Source organism: Pseudorca crassidens, chromosome 3 (assembly GCF_039906515.1).
Source record: "Pseudorca crassidens isolate mPseCra1 chromosome 3, mPseCra1.hap1, whole genome shotgun sequence".
Taxonomy (NCBI): Eukaryota; Metazoa; Chordata; class Mammalia; order Artiodactyla; family Delphinidae; genus Pseudorca; species Pseudorca crassidens.
This window is the reverse complement of record NC_090298.1, coordinates 137,977,008-137,995,192: the sequence shown is the minus strand read 5'-3', so window position 1 is coordinate 137,995,192 and position 18,185 is coordinate 137,977,008. Positions and strand designations below refer to the sequence as shown.

At 49.2% G+C, this 18,185-nt stretch overlaps 1 protein-coding gene and 1 long non-coding RNA gene across 18 annotated transcripts in view; both read left to right on the top strand.

The window, feature by feature from the left end:
• The window catches only part of RASGEF1C (RasGEF domain family member 1C), a 97,782-nt gene that overhangs the window by 30,449 nt on the left and 49,148 nt on the right, over positions 1–18,185 (top strand). The gene's annotated exons all lie outside the window — the stretch shown is intronic.
• On the top strand, positions 4,620–17,667 carry LOC137222007 (uncharacterized). The gene is made up of 2 exons (XR_010942249.1): positions 4,620–4,945; positions 16,653–17,667. It is a non-coding gene; the product is annotated as an uncharacterized lncRNA (long non-coding RNA).

Genomic DNA, 18,185 nt, shown 5'->3' with positions numbered 1-18,185 from the left:
TGACCACCAGTGACGAGAGGGGCAGAGTGGCCCCAAGCTGGGTGTGCAGCCCACCACGGCCACGCATGCAGGGCACATGGGGCCCCTCCTCATCTCCTTTCTCTGCATTTAGGAATAGCCCTCTGGGTACTGCACGTCTCAGGCATTGTCTTAACAGTGATGGTTTCCTACATGGTGATCCCTCTTCATTTTTCTTTCCAGCTGAAATTAAGGGTTAATGAGAGGAAAGGGGCCCAGGCTGGACTTCAGGGAGCTGGAAATGTGCTGTTTCTCCACCTGGGTGCTGGTTGCACAGGTGTGTTCACTTTGGGAGAACTCACCTACCTGCACACTTCAAATGTGTGTACATTTCAGGATGTATGCTATACTTCATTAAAAAGTTAAAACACAAACAAGTAACAATAACTAAGGCTGAAAAAGAAGCTAAGGGCCCCAGGGGCTCTGCTTGTGGGAGTAAACTTGGCAGTCCTTTGGGCAGGAGCTGGGTCCTGGGCTGCTTGCTAGTGGCCAGGCTGGGGCGGGGGCTTAGCTCCCTGAGTGTATATGCAGGGACCTAGGACTCAAAGGGAATGACATCTGTGAAAGGACTCTGCCAACTGTAAAGCGCTGTGCACATGCCAGTGTGAACCCCCAAATGGCAGTTTGTATTCTGAGTATTTGGATCTTGGAGCTCATCTCAAAGAGCAATGGTGGCAGCACTGGTTTTAGAAAAGAGTCGGCCTTGCAGCTGTTTGGTGTCTGAAGGCAGCAGCCGGGCCATCCCATATGCTGGCTTCTGCTTTGAGAAATGACTTGGAGTCAATCATCCCTGCTTTTTGTTAAACTCAAATGTGCCCTGCATGCTTCTGTGTGTTATTACCTCCTCAGACTAACAAGTGGCTGGAGAGAGAGGAATTGGCTGCCTTCCCCAAAGCTGCAGGCCCCAGCAAGCTGCCTCCCCCTGGCGTCTGCTGGGGGACCTGGAGCCACACTCCTCCTCCATCACCTGTCTGCTCTTTCCTTGTATTTCCTTTCTTTTTTCCCCAAAATGAAAACTCTCTGATGCTTCTTTGTAAGAGTAATACAAGCCATTGAAGGGGAAAATGTCAGAAATGCAGAAAGTGGTAAAGGAGAAACCAAAACCACTCACTAGCCTATTAAGGACAAGATAATCCCTCTCATCATTGACTGTGCTGGACTTTTTCTCTGGGTGCATGGAGGTATATTTTTCTTTTGCAAAGCTTCGCTCATTCTAAACATAGCCTGAATTATAACTGGCTTTTCTCACTCCTTAGCTGGCAGACATTCTCAGCATCTCTTGTGCTCCTCTGACTGCTGCATGGTATTCTGTTGAAGAAAGGGACCACCCTTCGCTTAACCAGTGCCTGTTGCCGGGTGCTGCACATTCTTAGCAGTGTGGTGAGCCTCCTTGCCCTTGGCAGGTGCTATTGATCGTTGCACTCTCCCTGGATAGGGTCTCAGAGTAATGGTTAAGGTCGAAGGTGAAGATCCATGCTAGCTTCTGCCTTCATGCCACCCATCAGTTGCTCTGGAGCAGGTCCTCAAAACCTTGGGGCATCGCCTCATGCTGTCCTCTGCTCTCTGTATGGTTGGCCCACTGATCAGCCCTTCCTTCCTCCACTGTTCCACTCTGGGCTTCCCCCCACCCCTCCCACCTCTTCTTCCTACAGTCTCCCTCATCTCAGTCAAGTCACCCAGGTGGCCAGGTGCCAACCTGAGTAGCTGAGTGTCCTTTTCCATCAGCCACCCCCTTGCCATCCAAACATCTGCATGGCCTGTGGGTGTCAATTTCTTGATCTGTCCAGAATGCAGCCACTTCTCTCCACCCCCTGATTCCAGCTCATCCCACAATCATGCCCATTCTTCACCCAGTAGAGACCCACCAGGGCCATCCCACAACACTTGACCAAACCTACCTCTTCCCCATCCCGTGCCCCATGGTGAGGATTCTCGTCACCCGCTCTAGCCACAGCAGCCTCGCTCTTCTTGGCTTGCTCCCTCCTCTGGGCCTTGGCACTTGCTGCCCCCTACACAGCCCTTCCCCAACTCCCAGGATGTCCTTCCCATATCTGGTCCTTCCTGCCATTGAGTTCCAGGCCAGATGTCACCTTGGCACATCAGCCTGTGAGCTGGGGTCATTAGATCCATTTTACAGAAGAGAATATGAGAGGGAAGGTGACCTCCCCAGGAACTCAGAGCTAAGGACCAAACCCACATCTGCCCTCGTCAGCCTATGTGTAAAGTCAATGCACTTCCCACAGTCCACGGTGGTGGTGTACTCCAAAAACATGCCTGTCTTGAGCGCCTGGGTCATTAAGGTTCTTTCTATTGCATGTGCAGAAACTCAGCTCAAGCAGACATAAGCACAAAAAGAGAATGTATTTGCATCTGTAAATAAAAAGCCCAGGGGTAGACTTCAGGCATGGCTAGATCTAGGACATGGTCTCAGGCTCTCTGCCTGTTGGCTCTTCTTTCTCCACATGGGCTTCTTTTATAAGACGTGTCTCAGCAACCTTGCACTTACCTCCTGTCCTTTACTTTCCCTAAGCAGAAGACAGAGTCTCTGCTCCCAAGACATTTATCTCTCTGGTGGCCCACCCAAGTGACATGCCTACCCATGAATCTATCCCAAAGTCTGGAGGTAGAATGCACCGAGTGGCCGGGCCTGAATCGCATGCCCATCCCAAAGCACTGTAGGCCAAGCTAGTTCCTACCCCAAGTAGCCACTAGGGCCATGTGCCTTTAATACCACAGGCAAGAGAGAGAGGACAGAATGGGTTCTGTTGCCAGAAGGAGGAATAGATGCTGGGTAGGCAGAAGCCACAGAGGCCCGTGACCTTGGGCAGCTACAGCAGGGCCAAGTCTTGGTGTGGACCAGGAGGCAAGCTGGGGTCTTTCTCTTGCTTACTGCGCCCTAGCCTCACTTGGTCCATGTACTGCTGCAGCCTGGCCAGAGGGATAGTGCAGACACTCATCTGAGGGCCTTTGCTGGGGCTGCTGGAACTGAGAAGAGGTTAAAACGGAGCCAATTAACAGGCTGCTTCCTTAGGGAAACTGCTAGGTGAGCAGAGCATAAGCACTCAGTGAGTTCACCTTGAAATAAGTTACTAAGGCAGGCCAGCCCCTGCACCGAGTAGGAGGTGGGCCTGGAGAGGGAAGGGATCAGGGCTGCTGAGCCAGGGATATTATGTGCAGACAGCCCCAAAGACATCCTTTCCTAGGAGGGATATTTCTGGAAGTAACTCCAGTCGCTCTATGGCCCTTAGACTAGCATCACCCTCACTGCCCCTTACCTGGCCACTCCTTCTCTCACTGAGGGTCTCACCCCACACATCTCGGTCCCCCACATGCTGGCAAAGTCACCATCCCTGGAAGCCCCTCTTCTCTGTAGCCCCCTCCTCCAGGAGCAGATTGGGGCCAGGAGGATACTCATGTGGGACTGGCCTCTGCCAGGCCCTGACAGCTGCCATCACCAGAACAGTGATGTTTTCATAGTGTCTGTGTCTTTTTTTGAAGAAAAGTATTAGTCCCAGAAAGCCAGGGCCCCCTGTCCCCGGAGCAGCATGGCCCATCTGCACAAGCAGTGATTCCTCCCTGCCACATCCTGGCAAGTCCTGGAGGTATGATAGGTGGTGCCTGGGCTGGCCTGGCGGCCTGTACAGAACCTGGAAGTCATTGTCCTGATGACAGGATTGGCAGCCACTTAGGACAGGTCTTTGCAAGATTAAAGCAGCACTCAGCATGGCTGGACCATTCACTGCCCTCCCAGGCCCTCCATGGACTGGAGACCACAGTGAAAGTGTGCTGAGGGGAGGGTGTGGCCTGCGTGACCTCTGCCTCAAGGGCCACCTGCTGCTGGAGGGTGTAGCCAGCTGAGGCCCAAAGACATGGGTCCCTGTGGGTCTCAGGCATGTCAAGGAGGCAGCTTCGTTCACCTAAGAGACCCCAAGATTTTAGAGGTCCTAAAATCCACCTCACCCGACAGCCATTGTCCTCAGGGACCAGCAATGCTGCCTCTTCAGGCTGGGCTGAGGATTGACAACACTTGTTCACTATTCAGTCACTGTTATGTGTTGACATGTTTATTTTAATGCATTTTAAAAAGCACACAGCCAGCACATTAGACCTGTGAGTTCATAGATATTATTGGTAAGAATGATGCTAATTTTAAAATGTGAATTGATAAAGAACATGATTAAGTGAATAGCTGTGCAGAGAGTAGTCAGACCCGGAAATATCATGAAATCGATCCTGTCATTCAACGAACGCTGAAATGAGCGGTTTCATGTTCTGAAGGTCCTGAGCCCGAGCCAGGCTCTTGGAGGGACCCAGGGGGCTGCACAGGGCAGGTGTGCATAGGGGGGCCCCACCCTTATCACCCTGCTGGTACCTGGCATATCGGTGTCCCTAGCCCTGTGAAAACTTCTCCTTCTGGTGGGTGTCCTCACTTCTCCAGCACTCCCTCTTGGGGATTCCATGCACTGACACATGTGGCCCAGGGCCCAGAATGGAGGAAGTGGGGTGAGCTGTGTTCTTGGTCACATGCCGTGCCATGGCCTGGCTCCCCCAGCTCCCCACACTGCAGCGGCAGGTCACTCAACCAGGGTCACCTCATGTGAAACAGGGAGGATGAGAGCAACGGCGTGGTGTGGGACAGAGACGATGAGGAATCCACCCAGTGGCTGAGCAGTGAGTCTGGGCTCCTGCTGTCACTGTGATCCCTCTTACTGCTTCCACCATCACTACTGCTACTAGTAGAAGGACTGGTGAATCTGTCGGAGGGAAAACTGGCTGTCCCCTTTCTGCCAGGGCATTGTTGGGCTTTCTTAATACTCATGTGTTTATTTTCAAGGATGTGTGTGTTAACCGTCTTTGGGCTGTGAGTTTGGCGCGTGGCGGCTGGTTCACACCTGTATCCTCCTGTCCACAAGTGAGGCGGTGCACTGTATCCACTTTATTAGGAAGCTCTTAGGGGGATGGGACTTGCCTGAGGGCTCCCAGATGGGTGGTGGTCTGTGGGTCCCCACATCTGGGACTCCTCTAGGTGAAGGATCTGGCTGGTTGAGCATTGGAACCACCCAGGATGTCCACAAGCTGGGGCGAGGCCCAGGCATCTGCATTTTCCAGGAGCAACTCCAGTGACTTCCAGCCTCCCCCAGATGCTGAGGGCAGGGACAGATGTCCAGTGCCCACATCTGACCAAGATGGCCCTACCCCCAGTGTGGGAGGTCTCAGCCTCAGAGGCAGAGGCTCACTGCCTTCTGCAAAGGTGGCCATGGACAAGTGGCCTCTTACACAGGACTCAAGTTCTAACACCATTACCTCCTTTACTGTCTTTTAGGACAGTGGCTGGGGAGGCACTGATCTGCCTGGGCCCCTGGGGTTGACCATGTGCACTGGGGCAGCCTCTAGTGCCTGTGATCCGAGTAGCCCACCATCCAGCCTGGGCCTTTCCCCACATGAGCTGCCTGGGGTCTCTGTGTGGAGACCCTCCCAAGTCAGAATCAGTCCCGGCTGTGGGCTACCCCAGACCCATTTCAGAAGTCAATAAAAGCCCAATATCAATTTGAATCCCTGGAAGGGGTGGGGGCCATCTTGGTCCCCCCTCAATCCAGCTGGGTGACCTAGCACAGGTCAGGCCCTTTCTCTGAGCCTCAGTTTCCCCTTCTGTGACAACCACAGAACCCCTTCTGTGTCCCCTGCAGGTGACAGTCAAACTGCTTTTCAGCAAGCCTGGAGGGAACCAGATTCACAATTGTGTTTGTGCACATGCTGCATGCTGTTGGCCGTGGACAAGGGCCCCAGTGGTCCAGAGGCTACAGCCCAGGATAGGGAGTGACTCAGAATGCCAAATGGAGCCACCAGCTACGGGGTTCAGACACACACATACATCCTCCCAGCCTCTCTGACAAGGGCCTTTTCTCTGTCTACTCGACATTCCTGAGAGAAGCCAGAGAAAAACAGTATGTTTCTTTGTTTTATTATAACACTGATGACTTCATCTTCCCTTGTCTTCCCAGAAAAGACAATGACGAATTTGTTAAAGTTCAGCTGTGAGAGCCTCTTCTTATAGCAAGAATGAGAAGTATTTAAAAGCAGCTTCTTGCTTCTCGGAGTTATTTTCAGATAAGTGGCCCTGCTGGGTGTCACTCAGGCCCTACTTCTCCAGTTCCTACCATCTGTGGGGGGAGGAGAAGAGGTGGGAAGTCCGCAGCGCCCTCCTAGTCATTCAGCTGCCCAACTCTCTGGGACCATCCCACAGGTTTTTTTTTTTTTTTTTTTTTTTTTTTTTGTGGTAAGCGGGCCTCTCACTGTTGTGGCCTCTCCCATTGTGGAGTACAGGCTCCGGACGCGCAGGCTTAGCGGCCATGGCTCACGGGCCCAGCCACTCCGTGGCATGTGGGATCTTCCTGGACTGGAGCACGAACCCGTGTCCCCTGCATCGGCAGGCGGACTCTCAACCACTGCGCCACCAGGGAAGCCCCATCCCACAGGTTTTAACTCCTTCCTGAAGATTTCCAAATTCAAGGAGAAATGAAATGATTTCTCTGTTCATTAAGATTTTCCAGACCCTTAACAGACATCTCTAACTAGAGGGAAACAGCCCCAGGGAGTGATGTCCATGTGGCTTCCACAGGTAGAGTCAGTGTGAGGGTCTGGTCTCCAGTGTGCCCCAGGACAGCAGGACCCCTGCCCCAGGATCCCCTGAGGTGCCCAAATCCCAGGCGACCACAGAGGATTTAATCAGGCCAGGCAGAGCAGGGACAGGCGGCTGATGGGGACAGTGAGGTGGTGGCATCCCCGGGTAGAGGGACAGGTGCCAGGCGGGAACACAGGCCTGATGTGGCTGGCTCTTCTGAGCTCTTGAGCGAAGGCAGAAATGCTGATTCTTATGAAAGCCCTTGTGTAAATAAGGTCAGCAAATTCACCGTTTAAAAGGGCAGGACACCTGGGCCTCTGCTTGTCAACCTCAGGTGACTTACCTGGAGTGACCATTGAGCTTGCACTTGGCCGGTGCCCGCCAAGACCAGTACCGGGGACAGAGAGGTGAACTGCACCCTCCCTGGCCATGAACAAGTAGGTGAGAGAGCCAGACAGGGAACGCAAGCCCTGCCCAGGGACATATGTGCCCAGAGGACTGTGCAAAGGGCATGGGAGCCCAGAAAGGGAGCTCTGGCCACCAGCGGAGGGGATTGAGTCAGGCTCCCTGGAGGAAAGGACAGCGGGTTGAACTTCAGCCTCTGCCATCCAAGAAGAGGGTACAGCAAGTGCAAAGGCCTGGAGGCAGGAAGGGGCCAGAGAGGTGGGAATGGAATGTTGGTGGGCAGGTGGGAGGGCTATAGGGTGAGAGGGCACACTTGTGGGGAGGAGATCCAGGTGGGCTCCAGCTCCACGGTGGGGCCTAGCAGGGATTCTAGAGAAAGGAGGAGGTGGGCCCAGTTCTTTTCAGGCTGGGGCAGGAAGGCCCTGGCTGGGCTTGACGGGAGGGTCTGAGAGGAGCCATTGGGCAGCAGCATCTGGGAGTTGTGCACACCCCAGACCGTCCTGACTTCTGGGGATCCCTGCACCTCCATGCCCCCACTTCCTTAGCCACCTCGTGTTTCCTGGGGCCTGACCAGGATGCCATAAGGTGCACTTGGCCAGATCCTGAGGTCTGAGAGAGGCCAGGATAACACAAGTGGCAGTGGAAGGCCGGGCAGCCTGGGCCAGGGGCAGTTCCCACCTGAAGGAGGCAGGGGAGCAGGCTGGGATGGCCTCCCGGCCATCTGAGAACGATAGGATCCTGAGTGCCCCTTGTCAGAGAGTGGGCAGGACCACACCGATAGAGCACTGACTCTGCTCCTGACCCCAGTAGACCCACCTCAGGGTGGCTATTATCAGCGCACTTTATAGATGTGGAAACTGAGGCTCATACAGGGGAAGGGACTGTCCCAGTGCCAGACGGTGAGGAAGACCCCCCCCACCAGCGCGTAGCCCACAGGGCACGTCCCCAGGCCTCCCAGGCTTACCTCCCCAGACACTCTGAAACGAATCCCAGAAGCCACAGGGATAAAAAACAAAGGTTTTATTTTTGCCAACCATTTCCCATCCTTGAAAACACCTGAGAGGTCTTTGTCAGGAGGTGCGGGTGACTCATGCAGACACTTGGAGATGCAATTAGCTATTTTTGCCTCAAACTCCAAGGAGATATGGGCAGCGTCCCTGCAGGTGCGCAGGCAGCCGGGGCTGACCCACAGCGGGGAGTCAAGGCAGTGGGTGCCGAGCACAGTGGACTAGACATTCCAAATGTTTTCAGCATTAACAAAGACAAATCCCTCAGCCCAGAATGCTGGCTCTGGGTTTGCTGGGGTGTTGTCATCTCCAGGGTTATGTTGGGTTCCAGGGCCATGCAGGGTGGGGACCGTGGTCCTTGTTGATGTCCCCTTTCTTCCAGTCTTCAGTGTCTGAACATGAGGCTCCCCCTGCCCTGCCACCTCCAGGTGAGCAGGCCCCAGGGCCCATGACCTCCTAGATGGCTCACACCTTCTATATTCACCTGAGGCCGCCTTCGGAGCTCAGCTGTGGAAGCTGAAAGTCCCAGGCTCTTGCAACTCAGAAGCCACAAAACCTGAGCTGAGAATGGTTTTCCTTCCCTGTAGCCCACTGGGTACTCCCTCCCCAAGGAGGTTAAAGAGGTGAGGATCCCACTTCTGGGCTGGAGAAGGGCCCCAGGATGCCTAGGTTGGGGGCCATGGCCTGTGTCTCAAGGTGTGGCCCCTGCACCTGGAACCAGGACCATGGCCTTCTGACCGGGGCTGTCGCCAACTCTCTGGGACTCAAGGGCCCCCATTTGGAGCGGCTCTACAGTGCTTATGAGAGCCAGTGCTTATGTCCAGCCTCTCGCTGGACAGGGGCCACAGAGGGGTGATCCTGACCCCACCCACTGGAGGGAGACACACACATCATAGCCTGAGGGGAGGCAGGGAGCCAAGAGCAGGGGGCCCAGCCTCGGGGCAGCTCCCACAGCTACCACCATGTTCAGGACTCAGCTCTGATGATGCGGGGAGCAAGAGAGGGACATGACCTAGCTGCCGGTGCAGCCCCTTTGGCTGCAGCACAGAGAGGGGCTCAGCTGAGGGCTGGGGCCACAGGAGCCATCAGGAGGTTCAACAGGAGAGAAACCTGGGGACAGCTGACTCTGGTCAGTCACAGGAGGGTGGTGAGCCTGACTGGAGTGGTGGCCTCCAAGGGGACGAGGTGGCTGGGCCTGGGCAGGGCAGGCAGGGCTGTGCCTCTCCGCTGGTGGGTAGCAGTATCTAAAAGAATCTCAGCTGAGGAACAGTTAGCGCTTTCATGCCTGGGTCCTTGATTCACACATCTCAGTGACAAATGTGTTTTTCACACAGTCTGATATTCATTGTCTGTGATAAATAAGACACTTGTTTTCCCCTCACAAAACAAGCCACACTCCTCCCTGGCAGCTGTCGCCTGGCTGGCCAGCCCCATGAAGCAGCATGGTCACCACTGTCAGCCTCAGCCCCTGGCCAGGCACCACTAAGCACTTTCTCTGCCCTCCTCTGTCTGGTGTTGCATCCAGTCACCGCCTAGTGACGGTTGTTCGTTTGTTCATTCATTCATTCATTCATTCAGCAAGTGCTGGCTGAGCCCTGGTCCAGATGTTGGGGGTGCAGCCATGAATAGGACTAACAAAGCTGTGCCCCCAAGGAGCTCACGGTCCCATGGGGAGAACAGGAGACAAATAAGACACACGATAGCTTCATGCCACAGGAATATGAAATGATGTCCAGGGTGGAGAATGACTGGGCAGTGAATGCCATGTGGACCTGCAGTCAGGGAAGGCTCTGATGGGAGATGAGAGGGAGGCATCCGGGAGGAAGGGTGTTCCCAGTGGGGAACAGCAAGCACAGAGCCCCGAGGCAAGAATGAGTGCAGCGTGTGCAAGGAGAGAATTTAGGACGAGGTTGGAGTGGTGGGCTTGGAGCCCAGTCGGGGGGACCTCATGGGCCATGAGAAGGACTTTAGAGGAGGGCCCAGCCATAGCCGGGGATGGTTCTGACCAAGTTCCAGTGCTGTCCTGGGCGCAGTTGCTCACAACCTTTCCATGCTTATGTGGGCTTACCATCCCCATTGTTCATGGGGGGAAACTCAGGCTCAGGGAGGAGTCCACACACACCCTTGCAGCTTATGCCCACCTGCCACCCGCTCCCCCTGTCGCAGCCTACCAGCCCTTCCCAAGTCTGTCTCTATAACCCCAGCTGCTCAGAGGACCCTTTCTTTACTCTGTTCCTCTAGTGGCCGCCTCCAAATGCATTTGGCCCCAGCCCCCTATCTACTGCATTTTTTTTTTTTTTTTTTTTTGTGGTACGCAGGCCTCTCACTGTTGTGACCTCTCCTGTTGCGGAGCACAGGCTCCGAACACACAGGCTCAGCGGCCATGGCTCACGGGCCTAGCCGCTCCACGGCATGTGGGATCTTCCCGGACCGGGGCATGAACCCGTGTCTCCTGCATTGGCAGGCGGACTCTCAACCACTGCACCACCAGGGAAGCCCTCTACTGCATTTTTGAAGGCTTCTTCCAGGAGGGAACACTGCAGCTGGACCTTCAAGAGGAACAGAAGACGGGTCCTCTAAAATGGAGGAAACAGTTGAAAACCTGACTCAGTGGTGGGAGTGTGGATGCATGTTTGGGGCACAGCAGGCAGGCAGATACTGGTGTAGTCTTGCTTACTATTTTTTATAAAATCAACTCATTTATTAAAATGAAAGTATTCTGTAGTGAAATTTTACATTCCTATCTAAATCACCAGTATCAGTTGAAAGTGACCATAAAATTAATGTAATGAAAACAAACATTATTGATTTTTAAAAAGAATGAAACTACAAAATGTAATATAAGCACCAGCTTTTGGGTTCTAGGATAGTATAAGCATACTCCATCCTATCTCTCCCACTGAAGCTTAAAATCTAACAGTACACATGGAGCAGCTAGAGGACTTTGAAAACTGAATAATAGCAGGCAGATTGGGGAAGAAAATCAGAATTTGAAGTACCACCTAACTGGCAGTGAGTTTACCATTTTTCCTCCACTGGTGTTCGCTAGCCTGAACTCAGGGCAGCCTGAAACCTAAAAGGGACATCAACACTGGCACAGAGAGCTTCAGGAGACACCCACTGGTTCTGGCTCAAGGAGCAAGTGAGAGGCCTCTTATTTCTGAGAGAGCAGGAAAATCCATTTAAAAAATCTTTCCTGTGCTCTTTTATACTCTAGCTCACAAGCAATCCCACAAGACCATTTCTTGGACCCCGCAAGAACCTAAAACTCTGAGGAAGGGAAACCTTTCTCTCTGAGCAGAGGAGCTGTTGCCCCACTGAAGACAGGGTGAACTTGCCACTTTTCTATCTCTCTCTGTCCTCCTACCACTTAGCCATGGATGCAGGCATAGTCATAGGAAGTGCATAGCAGAACGGGGTAAGTAAAGCCCTAGCTTTCTGCCTTGAAGACCAAAAAAAGGGAGCCCCAGGACACTGGAAAATACCATAGATTGTAGAAAGGGAGGAGGTCAGAAAAGCAACCTCATAAAGTTGTTTATGAACTCCTGGGCTCATACCCAAGCTGCACATTTGGGGATCTGACCCTAAAGAGCACATCATAGGCTTTGATAACTAAAGTACAAAATAAGACTATTGCCCACATCTCAGATTAGCCACTGCATGACATACAGATTTGAACATCAACTCAATGGCTTTGAAAATAAAACTAACAAACATTAAAATCACAACCCCATCAGAACAAGCCCAACTTTTGGAACAAGCCCAACTGGATCAATTGCCTGCTAAAACAGAAACATAAATATTCTCCATGGGATTTTTTAAAGAACAAGAATTTGTAAACATAGTATTCAAAATGTCTAGAACACCATCCAAAATTACTTGAGATGTGAAGAACTAGGAAAATCTCAACTCACATGGGAAAAGACAATGAATAGATGCCAATGCTAAGATGAATCTTAGCAAATTCAAATTATCTGACAAAGACTTTAAAGCAGCTATTATAAAAATGCTCCAACAATAAGGGCAAATACTCTTGAAACAAATGGAAAGATAGAAAATGTCAGCAAAGAAATAAGAGATGTAAAGAACCAAATGGAAATCTTAGAACTGAAAAATGCAATAACCCAAATCTAGAAACTCACTGGAAGGGCTCAGTAACAGAATGGAAATGAGAGAGAATGACCAGTGATACTGAAGGTAGTTCAATAGAAATTATCCAGTCTGAACAACAGAGAGAAATTGAAAGAAAAATTAACAGAACTTCAGGCATCTATGGAATAATAGCAAAATGTCTAACAGTTATGTCACTGGAGTCCCAAAAGGGCGGGAGAAAAAGTGTAATGCAGAAAAAGTATTTGAAGAAATAATGGCTGAAAACATCTCAATTTAATCAAAGATATAAATCCACATATTCAAGAACCCCAAAACAAGGTGAATCCCAAACAAAATAAAACACAAAGAAATTCATGCCCAGACACATCATAATCAAACCACTGAAAACTAAACACAAAGAAAAAAATCTTAAAAGCAGCCAAGAGAAATGATGCTTTACTTAGAAGGGAAGAGTGAGTCAAATGACTGTGGACTTCTCATTAGAAACCATAGAGGTCAAATAATTGGAACAACATTTTTTAACGTGCTGAAAGAAAAGGACTGTCAACCCACAATTCTAGATCCATTGAAAAGATCCTTCAGGAATGAAGATGTTATAAGAAACACTCAGCTGAAAGGAAACTAAGAATTTATTGCCAACAGACCTGCTCTTTTGCATTGCTAAAGGAAGTTGCTCTGGTAGAAGGGAAATGATACCAGAAGGGCACTTATAACATCAGAAATGAAGGAATAGTAACAGAAATGATAAATACCTGTATAAATACAACAGACTATTCTCCCTTTGAATTTTTAAAATATGTTTGGTGGTTGAAAACAAAGATGATAACATTGTCAGATGTTGTTTTCAGTGTATGTAGATGTAACATATAAGATGCTTACAATATAGAGGAGAGAGGGTAAAGCACCCTAGTTGTGGCTAAGTTTTCTATATTTCACTTGAAGTGGTAAAAAATATTGATTCTAAATAGACTATGAAAAGTACCTACAAGCATACCTCATTTTATTGCACTTTGTAGTTACTGCATTTTTTATGAATTGAAGGCTTGTGGCAACTCTGTGTCAAGCAATTTTTCCAACAGCATTTGCTCACTTTGTGTCTCTGCAGTATATTTTGTTAATTCTCACAATATTCCAAACTATTTCATTATTACTATAATTGTTAGGGTGGTCTGTGATCAATGATCTTTGACGTTACTACCGTAATTGTTTTGAGGCACCACGAACAGCACCCATAAAGACAACAAATTTAATCAATACATGTGTGTTCCGACTGCTCCACTAACAGGCCATTCCCCTGTCTCTCTCCCTCTCCTCCAGCCTCCCTATTCCCTGAAACACAACAGTATTGAAATTAGGCCAATTACAACCTTACAAGGTCCTCTAAGTGTTCAATAAAAGGAAGAATCACATGCCTCTCCCTTTAAATCAAAAGCTAGAAATGATTACGCTTAGTGAGAAAGGTATGTCAAAAGCCAAGATAGGCCGAAAGCTAGATCTCTTGTGTCAAACAGGCAAGTAGTGAATGCAAAGGGAAGGTTCCTGAAGGAAATGAAAAGTGCTACTCCAGTGAACACACGAATGATACAAAAGTGAAACAGCATTATTGCTAATATGGAGAAAGTTTTCGTGTTCTGGAGAGAAGATCAAACCAGCCACAACATTCCCTTAAGCCAAAGCCTAATCCAGAGAAAGGCCCTAACTCTCAATTATGTGAAGGCTGAGAGAGGTGAGGAAGCTGCAGAAGAAAAGTTTGAAGCTAGCAGAGGTTGGTTTATGAGGTTTAAGGAAAGACGCCGTCTCCTTAACATAAAAGTGCAAGGTAAAGCAGCAAGTGCTGAAGAAGAAGCTCCAGCAAGCTATCCAGGAGATCTAGCTAAGATAATGAATAAAGGTGGCTACACTAAGCAACAGATTTTTAATATAGCTTTATATTGGAAGAAGGTGCCATCTAGGACTTTAATAGCTGGAGAGGACAAGTCAGTGCCTAGCTTCAAAGCTTCAAAGAGTAGGAGAAATCTCTCATTAGGGGCTAACGCTAACTTTACGATAAAGCCAGTGCTCATTTACCACCCCTCAAATCCTTGGGCCCTTAAGAATTATGCAAAATCTACTACAGAACTGCAGACGCAGAACTGCAGATACAGAGTGCTGACTGTAAAGTTAAATGTGGATTTTTGAGTGCATGGAGGGTCAGCACTGCTAACCCCTGCATTGTTCCAGGGTCAACTGTATAATGACATAGATAGGTTCAAAGAAAAAGAATGGGAAAGGATATACCATGAAAATACTAATCAAAAGAAACCTAGAGTAGCAATATTAATAACAGAATGAACTCCAGAAAGTCACCAGAGGGATGTTACATGATGATAAGAGGGTCATTTGCAAAGTGTACATAACAGTCCTAAATGTGCATGCTTCTAAAAGCAGAGCATCAAAATACATGAAGCAAAACTGACAGAACTGAAAGGCAAAATAGACAAATCCACAAATATAGTTAGGGACTTCAACACTTCTCTCTCACTAATCATGAGAACTAGTAGACAGAAATCAGCAAGGATACAGAACCAAACAACGCCATCAACCAACTGAATCTAATTGACATTTATACAACACTTTACCCAACAACAGCAGAATACACATTCTTTTCAAATGCACATGGAGTATTCACCAAGATAGACTATGTCGGATTATAAAACACACCTTAACAAATATAAAAACATTGCATTAATACAAAGTATGTCTTCTGACCATAAAGGAATTAGATTGGAAATCAAATATAGAAGAACAACAGAATAATCTCCAAACACTTAGAAATAACACAACACATTTCTAATAATTCGTAGGTAAGAGGGGCAGTCTCAAGGGAAATTAGAAAATATTTTTAACTGATTGAGAATGAAAATACAGCATATCAAAATTTGTGGGATATGCCTCAAACAGTACTGTAAAAAGAAATTGATAGCATTAAATTCTCACATTAGAAGGGAAGAAAAGTCTTAAATAATAATTAAAACTTTCACCTTAAGACACCAGAAAAAGAAGAGCAAGATAGACCCAAAGCAGACAGAAGGAAGGAAATAATAAAGATAAATATAGAAATCAATGACATTAAAAACATACTGTGGGGCTTCCCTGGTGGTGCAGTGGTTGAGAGTCCGCCTGCCAATGCAGGGGACACGGGTTCGTGCCCCGGTCCGGGAAGATCCCACGTGCCGTGGAGCCACTGGGCCCACGAGCCATGGCCGCTGAGCCTGCGAGTCCGGAGCCTGTGCTCTGCAACAGGAGAGGCCACAACAGTGAGAGGCCTGTGTACCACAAAAAAAAAAAAAAAAATACCGTGCTCATGGATTGGAACAATCAACATAGTAAAGTTACCAGTTCTCCCCAAATTAATCTACAGATTTGCTACAGTTCCAGTCAAAATCCCAGCAGGGGTTTTTGTAGATACAGACAAGGTCATTCTAAAATGTATATGGAAAGGCAAAGGAACCAGAATAGTTTAACACACCAAAATATTAGTAAAATCATAAATCTATTTAAGACAGTGCATGCCTGTAAAAAGTTCCTTAATGAGATAAGGGGAGCTGATCATCAAATGTCACTAATGAAATGCTGTTTGGCTTTGAGTTGCTCAGGGTGACACAGAGGAGATCTAAGTCCAGAGGACAGTTCTGTTTTCGGCTCTGAGAATCTGAGACACCCACCGGGGTCTGCTCTGCATGGTGGCATGTGGATTGTGGTCCCTCCATCCACCACCCAGGACTGGGAATCCTCCAGGCTGGCAGCCAGAGCTTTGACCTGTATTGCGAGTGTCCCCCCTCCAGTCCTCAGTTTCTCCATCTCCTGGTCCAGCTGGATTCTTGCCCGGCACTTTGAGACTCAGGGATGAATTTCCAGCCTCTGTGTGGGACCTCTGTGGCCCTGAAAGATGGAGGGATCCGGTGTCTAGAGGCATGCAAAAATCATCCTGATTTTCAGAAAGAAGGCAGGACCTGTGAGCAGGAAGCTGTTGACTTTGGACAGTGCTCTTGCCCCTGTGCAGACCAGAGCTAGACAAGGTCAGGTACCTTCCCACCCCAGTCCCCTTAGTTCAGTGAGGAAATGAGGCCCAGAGAAGGGAAGCATTCTGTCCCAGGCTATACAACAGGTCAGTGGCCAGATAGGACCAGACTCTAATAGCCATCTATCTGCTCACTCATTTCTTCGTTTAAATATGTTTTGGGGTAACTACCATGTGCCTAAGCACAGTCCAGGCACTGGGGATGCTTCAGTGGACGTGAGAGACCATGTTCCAGGGCTCCTGATCTTGTGGGGAAACAGAGGAGAAATAAGCAAACAAACAGACATGAGAATTTCAGTAGGTATCAAAGACTATGAGAAAATAGCCCTGGTGATGCAATGTCTAGGGGCCTCCAAAGGAGGTCTGCATGATGTGATCTGAGATCTGGTGTGTGTTTCTCCTTTACTCTCACTCACGACACCCCCAGCACCAGCTGGGTGTCCTACAATTCAAATTTGTTTCCTAAGCACTCTTCTCAAGAAGATACTGGAGGATGAGCTCCATTGAAATGAAAGAATAAACCAGAAAAGAAGAAGACATGAGCTGCAGAAAGAAGGAGACCCCACACAAAAGAAATGACAAGGGAATCATCCTTTGGAGGATGGTGAAAATGATTCCAGGATAGCAGCTCTGCACCACATGTGGAGGGCAACTGAGCCACACTGCATCAGGGCAACCCAAGAAACAAACTGTCATCATTAAGACCCCCTTCCATCAGGCCGTCTTCTTAACCCAAGGACAGAACACCCAGGACAACTTGGGCCAGCTTCTCATCAGTACTTGGCTTGTCTTGACCATGTGCTAATGAGGGTCTCTCCCCTCAAGCTCTGCTGAAGACATGCATATCACTCACAGAAGTTTCCAGCTTTCCCCTGAGAGTGGGAGGTAGACCACAGTGGGCTCAAATATAGAAAGGACAGAGCAGCCCACTTTCACTGACCAGACTTCTGCTGCATGTCCAGTGCCTGGTCTACACCCCAGTCTTGCCAGGCACCCAACTGTGGAGAGCCCAGTGTTTCCCAAGACTCACTCGTGACCTTGCTCATGAGTTCCCCAGAAAGGGCCTTGTCACCTCCCAGAGAAGCGGAAGTCAGACCAAGACTGCTCCACTCACCTCCTCCTGGAGCCTCTGCCCAGCAGGGACAGTGCTGCCCGCTCCTTGCATGGCTGGTGTGTGCTTGCCCTTCAATTTTAAGACTAAGAAGTATGTTTCTTGGGATAGATACACAGGTAGACCTATAAAGAAAAGCAAGGGAACAATTAGCACAAAAGTCAGAATGGTTATTGCCTAGAGGTTAGGGAGTAAGGAGTGGATTCATCAGGGAAAGTACGTAAGGGATTTTAAGGTACTGGTAATTCTCTTTTTCTTAGCCTGGGTAGCAGTTCACATATGTTCATTCATATTGTTTTAATAATAATAAAAATAATTCTTATTTAAATTATAGGTGTGTTCATAGAATCTTTTGTGTTTAGTTTTTTTTTAAGTGAAGAGAGGAAAAAGTATCAAGGGAACGTCTCTCTGTGGTGGTCGCCAAGCAAGGCCCCATATTTACTCTGATTGGATAACCTGGGTCCCTCACTCAGGGGTGAGAGGAGAGGATGCTTCATTTTCATTTGCCAGGACCCAGTTTACCACCCGCCCCAAGCCCACCTAAGCAGGATTCCAGCCAGTGGGGAGAAGTGGTTCCTGGAAGTAAGGAAGCATGGCAGTTGGAAGGGTAAAACAAAACCCCTTCACTGTGGTTTGGGGGAGCAACTGGGCAGTATAGTTTGATTCGCTTTTAAGGACTGGTGTCTTTCAGCCCAGTCTTGCTCCTTCTAAAAGTGTGTCCTCAGGAAACAATCAAGGATGTGGACCAAGAGTAAGGGACTGACTGGATGGATTATGGAGCGAGAGAGAGACCAATTTTCCCTTTGAAGAGCTCTGTATTACTTACTGACCTGTGGTGGGTCTTGGTGC